Source organism: Chelonia mydas, chromosome 5 (genome assembly GCF_015237465.2).
Source record: "Chelonia mydas isolate rCheMyd1 chromosome 5, rCheMyd1.pri.v2, whole genome shotgun sequence".
Taxonomy (NCBI): Eukaryota; Metazoa; Chordata; order Testudines; family Cheloniidae; genus Chelonia; species Chelonia mydas.
In genome coordinates, this window is record NC_051245.2 from 105,680,796 (window position 1) to 105,694,879 (window position 14,084).

Sequence of the window (14,084 nt, forward strand, 5' to 3'; positions counted from 1 at the left end):
AGAGCCCATAAACTAGGAACTGTAGAGCTATTATAGTCTTGGGAAACAAACACTGTTTTGAAAACAGAATGGTCATAGATGGGAAAGGCCAAGCCTAGATGGAGTATGTGTTATTTTCCAGGCCTTCAGTGTAGCAGCCTTTGCCCTGGGGTGACATCCTGGCTTCGTTGAAATCAACGATAAAACTCCAACTGATTTCAAAGAGGCTAGGATTTCACCCTGCTCTCTTGGTCAAATTCTAAACAAAGTAATTATATTTCAGCTATCTACAATTCCATTGTCGTTTCAAATTGTATATGGTATTCTTCACTTTCTGTCTAAAGCTGTGATATAGCATCACTGGGTACCACTAAACAGTTGCTATATTTTACTAAGAGCTTGAAGCTTGCACTTCAACAGTGGCTACAGAGTTTTTAAACAAGGGCTTTTATAAAAGAACATGAAAATATGCAATAGACAGTGAATCCCCTTTCTGGGGATCTAGTGGGGTACCTTACAATGGACACCAAATTGCTTGGGTAGTTTGGTAATAGAGACATCACTAATATTTGGAAAGCTATTCAGAGCATGTTGACAATTCACATTCCAAATGTGCAAGCGAGAACATGTTCATTTTATTCCAAACACATTCAGGCTATTTAACTTGCATGTGTATTCAAAGAATATTGCTAACTAACTGTCTCACATTTACACAGCTTCGCATCTTGAAAGGCCACTAGCTCAGGGCCAACTCACCTGAGGGGAAGCCACACAAAGAGATCTCCCCTTTTCCAAGTGGAAGTTTCAGGGTGAGGGGGGGAGGTTCAGCCAACTCTGCAATACTATTCTCCCTTCCTGGGACTCTGAAGAAAGTTCTCCACTAGATCCAGCATCCATGCCTGGAGAGAGGGCAATGGGAGCGTACATTCTGCTGTCTACCACATCTGCAGAAATCCACTCTGTAACTAATGGTGCCTGGGGTTCCAGACATGGCCTCTCCTTGATTTTTACCATATGTCCCTTTTTCCCCCACTCAGAACTAGTCTGACAGGTATGCTCCTGGTTGGAAGAGCAGGCTGGAACAGCAGCAGGCCTCCCTCAAACTACTACTAACATGGCTCAACACATCAGCCAGTAGCTTCCTCCCCTCCCCAGTAGGAGTCAAGCAAGACCAGAAATGATCCAATTCTATCAACTCATACTTTCTGGGAATAAATCTAGAGAGGAGGAGGAGAGGGGGAAGAGAACTATTTTCAGTAGCTCACTGCTAGATTCACTGCTCACATACCTCCTCATGCTGGATGTTATTAGTTCTCCAGACCAAATGCCTGTACGCCCTCCCGCCTTTTCTTTTCTTTTTTAAAGTTAGACACTGTATCTGGCATTTTTAAAGCTTTCAGACTGAGTAGCATACAGTACTCTGCAGTGGCCTCTGTGAAACCTCACTTAGCACGTGGTTAGAATCTCAAGGCAGTTTGAATTTCCTTTGACTCCCCCCCTTCCCCCTGCAGGAAATCAACAGAGGCTGCAAAACTGCTAACATCATATTTTTTGGCACAGCATTTTTAAAGAAGAAGAAGAATTTATCACCCTTTTTACTAGGGTCTGAAGGGTCCAAAGATAATCTTCTTTCAATATGTATTTTATATAGATCCATGAAGTACTTCAAGTCTATATGAAACCCTGGCTATTCCACAATTATTTTCATTTATATTTAACTTTCAAGCACTTCAGTTCAACTGTAAGCAAACAATCTATCATTTGTCATGTAATCAAAACAAAGTAACACTGTAGAACTTCACTGAACAAACAAAATCCACTGCTCACATATGAGATTTTCTGCTCTCATGCGTATCATATGCATTAAGAAGTTATCCCAATTTAATCTAATTTTTTTTAACCTGACCTACTCAGATAAGTTAGATTTTACAGTATAAACGCTTGTTGGTTCACAATTTATAATTGACAGGATACCTCAGTTCCACCCACAAAAGAAGAAAAACCCACCACATCCTTTAAAAATAAATCTATAAAATGTGAGACTCCCCTCTAGAAAAATCTAGACTCCTCTGCCATATCAAAGCCAATACTTCAGTGTTAGGAGTGTGACATAAGCAAAGACTTTCTCCTTCTAAGAACAATAATTAAACCACTTGCCCCAATCAATGTTGCAGTTTAGCTCCCACAATAAGTGTCACCCTCTGCATTATAATTCTACAGGAAGAATTCAGTTCCACACATCTGGCAGTATGCTCAGAAATGTCCTTTGAAAGAAATGGTAGCAAAATGTCTTAATGGTAAATAACCAAGGGCCAATTTCCATTCTTTGTTACTCCAGTGTTTTACACCATGGTTCTCAACCTGGGCCACAGCTGGGTACTGACTGGGCCACTAGGGGCCCATGGGCTGAGAAACTCTGGTTTAGACCAATACAACAGATCAGAATCTGGCTCAAAATACATGTTGATTTGGTGTCCTCAGATTTTTTCTGTAAAGACTTTCAAATGACATCAAGTAGGAAGACTTTTCAAATTCCATGTATATAGATCTTGTTTTTCCTCTCTGCCTCTTTTTTAAAATCCCTACTTATAATGCATAGGTGAAGGCCATAGTCCTACAGACCCCAGCAAGACAGCACTCTTTCACTCTTTGGTCCGGTGTCCTCTTATTTAAATTCCCAAACATTGGTTAGGATTATCCTGTGGAGTTTTTCCAGACAGAGCAGGCCCTTCAGGTATAGAACTCCCCACACAGCTCCCTCAAGGAGGGAATGTCACCATCCCCTCATAGCTTTGCCTCAAACAGATGGGGATTCATATAACAGGGGCAGGCCCATATAGGCCTCAAGGATCTGTAAGACATAGGGGCCAAAGCTCTTGACCATTTTCCTGGGTGGTAAACCTCACCTATTTGACCAGCTGATCTGACTGAAATGCTGTGAGGGGGAAGTGGTCAGTGTTTTCCTTTCCCCAGCCTTCTATAAGTGACACTTACACCTCAGTCTGCCCACTGCTCTTATTCTTTCCCAGTGAGGAAAGGGGGCAAATGCTCTACCCTATCAACTGTTCACACAAGACCCAATTTGAAGCCCATTAAGGCAATGGAAAGATTCCCACTTACTTCAGCTGGTTTCTCAGGCTTAGTTACCCTTTCAAAAGGTTGATTTGCATATATGCTATCAAACTACAGCATTATGTACTTAATCCCTGATTGAAACGAAAATTGTATAGCCTTGTTTTCATTTCTATATAGAAGAGACAGCTTGGTATGGAATATCACTTCAATCCAGCACAACAGAGGACATTATAAAAACACAGCCATCGAACAGTAAAATAATTGTCCCTGTGTGAGGCCTGTCTCATTCCAGATTCATTGAGGAAGGGAAGCATTAAACAGTAACATAAGTTGGGGTAGAGTGCATGCAATCATTTACTAGCATTATTCCTGTAAAGAGGTTACTAATATGAACTGCAAGTAGATTTTTATACTGTGCAAGGACAGGATCTGAATAGACCAGTATGCAGAAGGCAATAGTCTACATTCATAGAGTGTATTTCATTGTGAATGATCCTAAAGTGCTTTAACTATATATAGTTATATATAATTTTGTTGAAGGACACCTGGTCAAATCCCTACTTACATGAAAAAGGTCAAGACATCTTTAACTTCCATACAGAGCAGACAGAAGGCCCTTGACTTTTCCAGTCTTCTCTGAAATATCCCATCACCATAAACACAATTTACCTTCCTTAGAAAGATGAAAGACTCAGTTGATCCTATCAGAAATTGGGCTTGTAGTCCCAAAGCACTTAGATCTTCCAAGTCCAATTTTTAGCTCACTGAAACTATCGCCTAGTGCAAACTCCCCTTTAGCACACTAACTAAATTCCAGCAATCTCCTTTAGGCTCTATCCGTCAAGCCTAGGAGTCAACTGACCAGACGGGTGTGATAGCACATGTACCTCACACAGGTCCTGAATAAGTTAATGTGGGCCTGAGAGGCCAACTAACATACCTGACAGCACCTGCAACAGAGAGTGAGAGAAAGCCAGGCTTAATTGATGATGAAGCCCAGCTGAGGAGAGACTGAGTGGTGATTATAAAGCCAGGAAGTTGAAAACAGAAGGGATGCCTCACGGAGTGAGTCTGCAGTCACTCTGTAGGAATAGAGAGGTTGTGAGGAAGAAGCCTTGGGATCCTAGCCTGCCTGAAAGAGGCTCAGAAGCAGCAACTGGGGTGGAGCGGGCAAGCTTTGGACTGCCAGGTGGAGAGAGACCCCTGGAAGGGGTGGACTAAATTGTGAGCCACCCAGTGGGCTGAGTTATGGGAAGAGAGAATGACTGTTGGTTTGGGGCAGCAGACTGAAAGTGTGCAGTGCCTGGCCAGAAAGGGATGCACTGCAGTGAGTGAACCCATCAAAAAGGGTCACTGTCAAATGAAGCAAAGCAGTCCTTGCTTCCAGGCTGGCAAGCACTCCCTGCACCTTTGATACCCAGGAGCTAGAGATCAGGAAACTAAAGATGCACCACGCCCACCAAGCGCAGAGTACTGGCCCCAGGTGCTTGTTAACTTTATCACTTTGAAACATTAAAGGTTTCTTCTTCCTATCAAATATTCCAGTGAATGAGAGCCTTTGCCTGTGAGATGAAGAAAGACTGAGTCAGAGGGGAGAAAAATGTCTCCAAAGAGCCACACTTAGACACACTCAATAACAGAGGTACATCTATGTATTCACTACCTGTTCCTGTTCACGTTTTTTATTTTATTTAATCTGATGTGTATATTTACATTGGAAAGTGCTGCAGGCATGCTAATGGAGTCGCTGCAGATGGTGGGGAAACAGATGATAATGTGAAAAGCAACCAGAAGGAATTTTGGGCGGGAAGGGAGAGAACATCATCACCAACTTGAAGGAGGGAAGGAGACAGGAGAAGTCCAGGAGAGGTGAGGCAAGGACAGTTAGTCTGCACAGAACTGACTGCTTCATTAGCAGAAGCTGGATGGGTGCCAAAGCATTCCAGAGCAGCATGTTTGCCTTTAGGACCTCCTTGGTTTTAAGTTTTTTCTTCTCCCTCTCATTCCCTTTCTTTCTCTTAGCTGAAGAGAAGGCGTATAATGTCATTTTTCACACCACTGTGAACCCTTTTCTAAAAGAGGGGGTGTGCCCAAAATGAAATTTACACACACACTTCCCTCTCTCTAGCAAGTCATAGTAACTTTTCATTTCAGCCTTCTCTGCCCCCCCTTCCCTTTCTCAGACCTGTACCCAGATTTGAAATTTCCAGTCATTTCAATTTTGTTTCCTCCCCCGCTCCTTGCACAGTATTCAGAAGATTCAGTACGATCAAACCAAAAGGATGCTTGTTCTTTTCTCTTTCCTAAGGGCAGTTTGTTCAGGGTGTTTCTGTGTACAGTCTGTGTGTATCTTGTGTATGCGTATCCTGTTTTGTAACAGTAAGCTTTGCTGTTGAACTGAGCTGGTAGTGTATTGATTTCCCTTTCTTCCCCCCGCCCCCACCTCCACATTCCCTTTCCTTCCTCCTCTTTCTCTCCCCCCTCCCCCCGCCCGTGCTTCCCACAGAAAAAAAAATTGCCTACAGGACTCCATAAGTCCATGTTGGCGGGACTCCTTGTTTGTGGTGCAGGTGTGCCGGAGACCTCCTCCGTGTCGTCGCCACAGCAACCCGCCTGTCTAATCTACTGAATATAAAAAGAAGAAACAGAAAGAGAAAAGCCATCCACCCCCTTCTGCTCCATCCATGAGCCCAAAAGAAGGATATCGTCTCCAAGCATTCCTCATAATCCCCCAGCCATTGCCCAGGCAACAGCCACAAGGAACTGGCGGGCCCTGGGGAGAGAAAGCAGTCCCTGTCTCAAGTTCATTCCACCACCACCTCTCTTTCCCCCCCACACTTCTAAGTTTCACCCCTCTCCTGCTATTCCACACATACATCCTATACCCCTCTGCCTCATTTACCCCTTGCTTCTACCCAGCAGGTCGCAGACAGTGACTATGTACATTTCATCACTCCTGACTTTGGGTGACCCCTCTTCCCAGAACACACACACGGAAAGACCAACAGAACATTTCAAAACTTTTGCCCCGCTTGTATGTTTGCTCTAAATTGACCCCATGTCCCTTCTATTGTGGCTCATTTAATGATTCACTGTTGGCAATAACAGTGTAAATGTTAGGTCTAACTTTGCAAAGTTCAGTTTCCATAGCAAAAACCAAGAGAGATTTATACTACATGATAATTGTTGAGTTCACATGGAACAGTAGCCAGATACTATGGTGATAGGCGCTTCAGAAATGCCAGCTGAGAACTGGCTGTAGGAAAAGAGGGAGGGAGAGGAGAGAAAACGTTGAAGATATTTAAATCTTCAGTCACCTTTCAGAGGAGCTTTGTGTTGCTACAAGTCTGTTTATGTGCTACAGAAAGGGTTGGAGAGAGAATTCTTCTTATCAAAGCCAGTAGTTTAAAAGGCAGTCCCTTGCAGTTTCAGTTATGACAGCTGTTTCTGGGATATGAAGAGGTTTTTCAGAGCTGTGGGCTCTCTATCCCCTGCATCCAGCAGTGAAAGCTCTCATTTGTCTTCCCACCATCATGTTGATGCAGCTGGGTTTGACACTGCTTACCTCAGCACTTTTTTTTGTTAAAAGACAGAAGGCTTCCTTGTGATCCCAGCCTTTTCCTATCAAATGACACTCAGCCAGTGGTTTTGGTGACTTATTTACTGGCAGAAGACCAGTAAAAACAAAAATGAACGTTCACAACTAATAAATCTTTGAGTCTAGATAGCTTCAGCTACACTGGTAGGATTACATCAAACTGTCCAGACTGATACTAAAGTATTCCCTGGGAATGTGAATCCTAGTAAACTGGGGAGGACGGTGTGTGCAAGGGGGAAGATGCCTTTTTTTTTAATACATCACATCTGACACATTCAAATATGCTGTGCTTTGATCATGCAATATACTTTGTGGGTGTGGGTATATCACTAGAATGGTAGCACACACAGAAAGAGCTCTTTCTCTCTGGAATGGTGGAGTCTGCACATATTCTGTATTGTGTAATAAGACTAATCAGAGGAATGACTAGGCAGCTGAGAGGAGAAACTTCAGCTTTCTCCACTGAACTGAAGGATAAGATTTTAGCAAGGACTAAAGGTCAAGAAAGTTTATCTAACGCAAATGTATGCTGCACCCTACTGGCTACTGGCTGAGATCACAGCCCCCACCCCATTATTAGAACTGAGTGCATTCCTGTGATGCTCTGGTGAAAACATTATTTGGCATTACATTTCTTTCTTTCTGGTCACTGTAACTTCATAACAGGGCAGAAGTATAACAACTCTATCAGTGACCGTGTTCAGCTCTCCACATCTCTGACACAGCTGGCCATAAAAAATTTTCCACCGTGTATTTGTTCTAGCTCAGGAGGGATGGTGCATATTTTGATAACATTGGCCAAGCATGCTTACATTGAGACTACCATTTCTATTACCTCGTAGCTACAATTCATCTGATGATGCGTTAAACTGCCTGGAATTTGGTGGGCTGGGAAGTGGGCCTCCATGCAGGGTGTCATGTTTTAAAATAGGGAACTGATCTTTCAGGTCAGCGAGTATGTTTTATGGGAAGGTTACTCCCTTGGCAGTTCATCAAATACAGACTGGGATGGCTTGCTGTCTCACAGGGTTCACCAGTTCCTTGTGGCTCTTGTTAGGGCAATGGTAAGGAGGAAATAAATAGGGAGGTGCCAGCAAAATACTATTGGGGGAGTCAGGGTAACCTTCCCTACATTTTACATAAATCCCCCCACAAAATGTTACCTAATAAATGACTCCTCCTCCTCCTCCACACAACAGCCTGGCAGCAGACAGTCTATTGTCTCCTGAGCATTAGCCCTGCTACCATAGAATGAAGGAGAAAAGCTAATTTTGCCCTTAAGACAGTTGTGAGGAAGGGGTACACAGGAGGCTGCACTACAGTGGAAGCCCCAGGAAGAATTCTAGGCTCACCCCAGGTTCTCAGGGTGAGTGCATGATACAGATGGAGTGCCACCACCCAGTGCACATACAACATTTTAAAAAGACTAAAATGCATGCAAGAGACAAAAGGAATTATACTGTCATAGAAATAGAGGGGAAGAATAGTTTTGTATATAAGAAAGTAGATTGGTATTCAGGAGACCTCTGCTTAATGCCCAGTGTTGCCAAAGGCTTCCTGTGTGACTTTGGGCAAATCACAAATTCTCCTTGCCTCAGCTCTCCATCTGGAAAATTGGGATTCTGTGGCCCTTTGTCCTGTCTGTTTAAACTGTACATTCTGCAGGGCAGGGATCTCTCATTCTGTGTGCCACAATGGGAGCCCATTCTCAGTTGGGATCTCTACACACAGTGATCATAGAAATAAGTTTCATAACCCTAACTGCAGGAAAAAATCCAATAACATGCAGAAAGGAATAAATACAAGTCTGTAAAGAATATAACAAGTAAAGAAAAATATTTTTCTTCCATACAGTATGTTTAAAGTGTTGCTAAAATGTGTTTCCAAGAAATATGGAAACTTCAAGTAAAGATATTAACTTGAATAAATATAAGAGTAAATATTCAACCATCCAAAGCAAGTCCACAGTAGCTGATTCAGACTTAGTCAAACAAGTAAGGACTTAAGGACTGTCTTCCTTAAGCTTCATACCCAGAAACTGGGTCCTTTGTGGAAATCCTCATCCTCTAGGTGTATTTACTTAACCTTTGTTTTTTCTTCATCTAGGTTCATTCATTTTCAGTTACACTTGTTTAGATACCCAGGCAGACCAATACAGAGCTACTAGCCCGCTTAGGAACCAGATCCCTGATGCTGCAAAAAGGGTTGTTTGGCTAAGTGATTACATAAAACCTTAATATCCCCATAAAAGAAAAATACCTTGGTAAAACTTGTCTAGCTAGAGAAGCAGCTCTAACTAGTATGTCAAACTCCCTGGTTCTAGTTATTACCACAGTGAAAACAGAACTTAAACGGAGATTGTAATAGTGGCATCGGAGAAACATGCCATGAATATCTGTGCCACTAAATACAAATGTTAAATCATACATTTTAAGCAATTAAGTAATAAGCCATTTATTTGGTCAACTATTTTCAAATTTTGAAATTTCAATGAAATTTTGAGTTTCAAAATTCCAAAAAGCAATAAAAGAAATTTGGCAAAATTCTTCCTAATTTTTGACCAGGTATTGAACTGGTCAAAATCTCAACCTGGTTCTCATTTTCATCTGGTAAGATTCTAAGTGCCTGTTTTCTGAATGCATCTTCATATGGGCAACCTGGTTAGGCATAACCTGTTGAAATCTATCCAGACCGAAAAGAGTTCTATTTTTTTTTTTAAATGAGGCCTATTACAGATCTTGTAATCCACTTGCTTTGGTAAACAAAAAAGACACTCCCCCTTATCTCAGAAGCATGTCTCTAGGATTTCTACAGTAGGTACATATAGGAAACGCGGGGTTCTTCTCCTCTCCTCTCCATCACTTGAGACCTAGCCAAGTAGTCTGAGACAGGTAAACACTTGCTTCCGAGTTGGTTGCATATTGTCTCTCTTCCAATACATTCAACTGGCTGCCCTTCTAGTACTGAGTAGCCATTGAAAAGGCAGAGAGTATACCCTTCCCTCTCACACAAAAAGAATTTAGGAACAAACATATCCTCTTGACACATTTGCTGTGGAGCCTCTCTTAGGTCAGGGGATATTTCAGGTGAATCCCAGGAAGTTACTTTGAGAACGGTTTACATTGGAATGTTCTACCTCCACCAAAGCCTTAAGGCCTTTAGTGGATGTGCAGCATAAGGAGCCCTTCAGATTCTGAGACAATCAAATTATTATTTAAGTAAATATGCATTTTTACATGCAGAGACCTTAGGCAATGAATGACAAGTCTCAAAACTGAGGCAACGCTGAATCCAAAGGCCAAAAATGTTCACCATTCCACCAGTCATTTCCTGGCAACCTAAGGAACTTTTTGTAGTTTGCAAGAATGCTGGGGAAGACCTTGGTTAGGTCTCCTTTTGCAAGGACATATTCTTTATTTACTCAGGACTGCCCAGTGCCAGGCATTTCATGTAATGCTCACTTATTTAGCAGTCCTGTCACACCTCCCCACATTCCAGCCATAATTGCCTACATTCAGCTGGGATGTGGAATGAAAGCTGCAGTTCCTCTTCCTGGCAGCTAGGGTTGCTGTGGTGCCCAGTTTCAGGCAGCCATATGGTCTCTTACCCGACCAGTGAGAAATGTCATCCAGAGAACTGCAGGACGCATGGCAGTTATGTTTAGTGTTGCTTTTAAGACATTCAGACTGTCCGGGCAGAAATGCTTGGTTTTCATTAAAAGATTTCCCCAGATGACTGACAGTCCCCTTTCCTGTTTCTCTGGCTAAGTGGCCACCTGGCATCCACATGTTCCAATCTGGGAGCAAGTTGCTCCATAGCCCCATCTTGCTAACTTGACTGTCCCAGAAATTCATCAGGCTGGCATGGAGCTTCCACACATTAGAGCTTGGAGCTAATGTGCCTGTCGGGATTAGAATGGGATTAGTGCTTCTAATATGCCTGTTATGCAAAAGTCACTGGTGAGCAAACTTAATCAATGTGCAGAGATGACATGTATGTCTAATTTGTGCATCACCTTGTCCTGCACAAAGTGCACAAGTGAACCGAGAAGAAAAGTGAATCTAATCTAGATCTCAGTACCTCAAACTCAGACAGTTCCAGTTCCAGAATCCATAAACTTAAATAAATGCTGGCACTGAACTTGATTTAGAATTATAATTCAGTACCTAAAGTCAGCAGAAGTCACTGAAATGTCCTCACTGCCTGGAAGCTATGTTTGCTATCAATCACTGAAAGCAAGTGCCGCATTTGGTCCTAAAGTGCTTATTCAGCATGAGCATAGCTACAAGAGGAACCAGGAGTAGAAGTGTTCAGAAAGAAATCAGTGAAAGGAAAAATTCTAAATGGATTTAATCTAGAAAATATAACATTTGCTTTATACACTCAGCTTCCCAAAGAGTAATGGCCCCTGAATAGATTATACACATGTAAAAACAGGATGTGTGTGTGTTTGTACACACAAAGATATCTTATGTAGTTTCCACAAAGCCAAATCCTTGTTCAGTGCACAAACAGAATATAAATAGTTCTTATGGAATTTACAAAGAGACCGTTAGAAAAACCCTCCCAATCTAGAAGTACAAAATACACCAAGAGTAAAACAGTGTTTAGGATTTTAGGGGTTTTTTTAAAAATTTCTTTGTACGGTTTTCTTTGTACCCAGATAAGCAGTCCAATCTGAGATCAGTCACAAGAGACATTGCAAACTCATAGGCTGCAATTCTCACCGTCTGTTGCAGATGAAAGGATGCCAACAAACAAAAACAACAACAAGATAAGCAGTAGGCTGGTGTCTTTGAAAGAGATATACAGCATCTCCCTACATCTCAGCAAAAGCCTCCGCTACAGGGAACCTGTGTTAGAATTTTCATAATGGGAGGAAGTAGAGGCTTGTGGTTAAGGCAATGGACTATGACTCACAAGATATCAGTTCCATTTGCAGTTATGCCACAGACGTCCTGTTTAACCTTGGACCTCTTGTGCCCCCGTTGCCTGTTTGTAAGAAATGGGGATGACAACACTTCCTTTCTCCTGCTCTTCATCAGTCTTTTTCTATTTAGACTGTAAGCTCTTCAGGAACAGTTTCTTATGTGTTTGTATAATGCCTAACACAATGGGGCCCTGATCTTGGTAATATAAATTATTATTAATAATAATAATTAATAATAATAAAACCCAGCTGCTCCCAAAAATTTTGAATGCTATTGCCTGCTGATGTAGGCAGGTTCCACCCCATCCCAAATGATTGTCTCTACTTTGTCAAAACAGGTGCTGAACTTCATTGATGGTGTCTACACAAGTGCAGCAACAAGGTTCAAATGCTGGTTGGAGGGCAAGGGTGAGCCATGTCTGAAATCTGCCATCAAATACAGGAAATTCTACTGTAGACACTGCCTAAAAGAAAACCCACTAGTCCTTCAACATACATTACAAATATAAATTAAATACATCTTCCCATTAAAGCTGTTCAGAAATATTTATACAATTTTCAATTTTTTTGTTATGTTTCCCTTGCTTGTTTCTACCTGTCTCCCTGTGAGAGACAAACTGAACAGCTACTGGCAGTGTTAGGAAGTCCTAGACATGGCTCACACTAAGCCACTAATGTCAGTGGGAATCTTCAATGGGAACAGATCATAAATAGGGAGTGCACATGATGGAGTGAAGTTAGCAACCCATTCCATGACTTCTAAGTTCATCTCAGCGTTGGGAAGAACTTGTGTGGTAAAAATAGGCAAACAAGAAAATCTCCTTGCAGTCAGTGGAAAGTTGGACTTTGAATCAGGAAACTATAAAACCAGAGAGAACTATCAGATCTGTGTTTCTGGCAGCCTCAAAAATCACCTTTATATTCCCTACCACAAGAGTCACTATGGGAAAGGGGGACACTCAAAGAAATCACACAGGGTGTGAGGCTTCTGGGGCAAAGGGAAGCCGTTTTCTTAAGCTAAACTCCTGCACAATTTGGACAGATATCTGTTTATACCCAGGCACCATTAACATGTTAGTCTACTTTACCCCAAGGTCACCCATGTGATGTGTAGGAGCCAGTGAGCCAGTTCAGATAAAAGAATATGTCTGAGACTTTCCCCAATCTTCTAACTGCATCCTCTTTCAAGATATGATATTTGGTCATCCTTCCCCCTTTTGTCACCCACCACCCACCCCTGTAGCAGCAGCCAGTGCCTCTCTTCTGGGAGTGGATGTCTTCTTCAAGGGGATGTTCAAGGGACTATTACTCATCCACCGCAACATATGATTTTGTTCAGGGGGAAGCCTGCTAACTACGATGCTAGGGGTTGCAGGTCTCTGAGCCTCCCCTAAAAGAAAGGGGATGCACCAGAGAGGGGTAGATGGTAGCTGAGCCTCCCTCAAGACAACACAGATAGAAGAAACAAGTGTCTGTTGGGAAGATTAGGAGAGGAGGAGGAGGAGGAGGATCTGATTGGGAAGGGGCAAACATATGGATATGTATCAGATAAGCATCTGAAAGCTTGGGTACAAAGCTAAACCAGACCCCTGAACCATGTGGTGTCAACACATGACTAAATCAGGGTACTCACATGTTTTCTCCATTAGTGTTTTGCTGCAACCCTATTCAGTAACTAGAGGTCTGAAATGAAGATATCCTTGTTAAGAGTTACAAAGCACAACAGTCCAGTGTTGTCAACATTGTCAATGATGTTCTCCTTATTGTTCTCTCCTTCGCTGGAAAGATAAGGAGAACATCACTGACAATGTTGACAACACTGGACTGTTGTCACAAAAAGATAAGACATCTCAAATGGCTGGCCGGTGCCCCTCTGATGCATATGGGCAATTCCCAGTGAAGTCCATTGGAGAGGCTTGTGTGCACCCAAAGGCAAAATTTGACTCAGTTAAGACTTTTACATCACTGCAAGCTGTCACACAATGTTCTACTAACACCAAAGAAAAGAGCTATATCTAGGCATGTTTTGCTAGCCACAATCACACTGTACTGGTGGAAAATGTAAGAAGGTGAGAGAAGCAAAGAGATAGTTTTACTGGACATACTACTCTCCCTCCTCCCTTCCCTTTCCCAGAAGAACAGATAAAGTTTATTTTCTTTGGTATTGTTTCGGGCAGCTGATAATTTGGGTGTGACTATACTTTTTGTTTTGTCTCTGCTTTCTGCTGAAAAGGACTTTCACACGAGTAAATTTGGACAAGAAGATTTTTATACAAAACATGTCATGAGCCAGTATTTTTCTGTGTTCCCTGTGCTGTAAGTGAAGACCAGTTTATGTTTCAATAAGTGATCTCTCCCTCAGGGCTGAGCTTCTCCTCCTGCTTCTTCCTGCAGTTCAGTTATACCATAATGTATTTATTAAATCAGTCTCTGGTTGCAAAGGATTGTTGCAACAAAACAGGCAGGGCAGGATCAAACAGGAGATGGAAGGTGAAAGCCTTT

At 42.2% G+C, this 14,084-nt stretch overlaps 1 long non-coding RNA gene across 1 annotated transcript; it reads left to right on the top strand.

Moving 5' to 3' along the window:
• The first annotated feature begins 4,118 nt into the window (after positions 1-4,118).
• LOC122466086 lies at positions 4,119-12,101 on the top strand. The gene is made up of 3 exons (XR_006291323.1): positions 4,119-4,243; positions 4,600-4,696; positions 11,921-12,101. It is a non-coding gene; the product is annotated as an uncharacterized LOC122466086 (long non-coding RNA).
• The last annotated feature ends 1,983 nt before the right edge of the window (positions 12,102-14,084 follow it).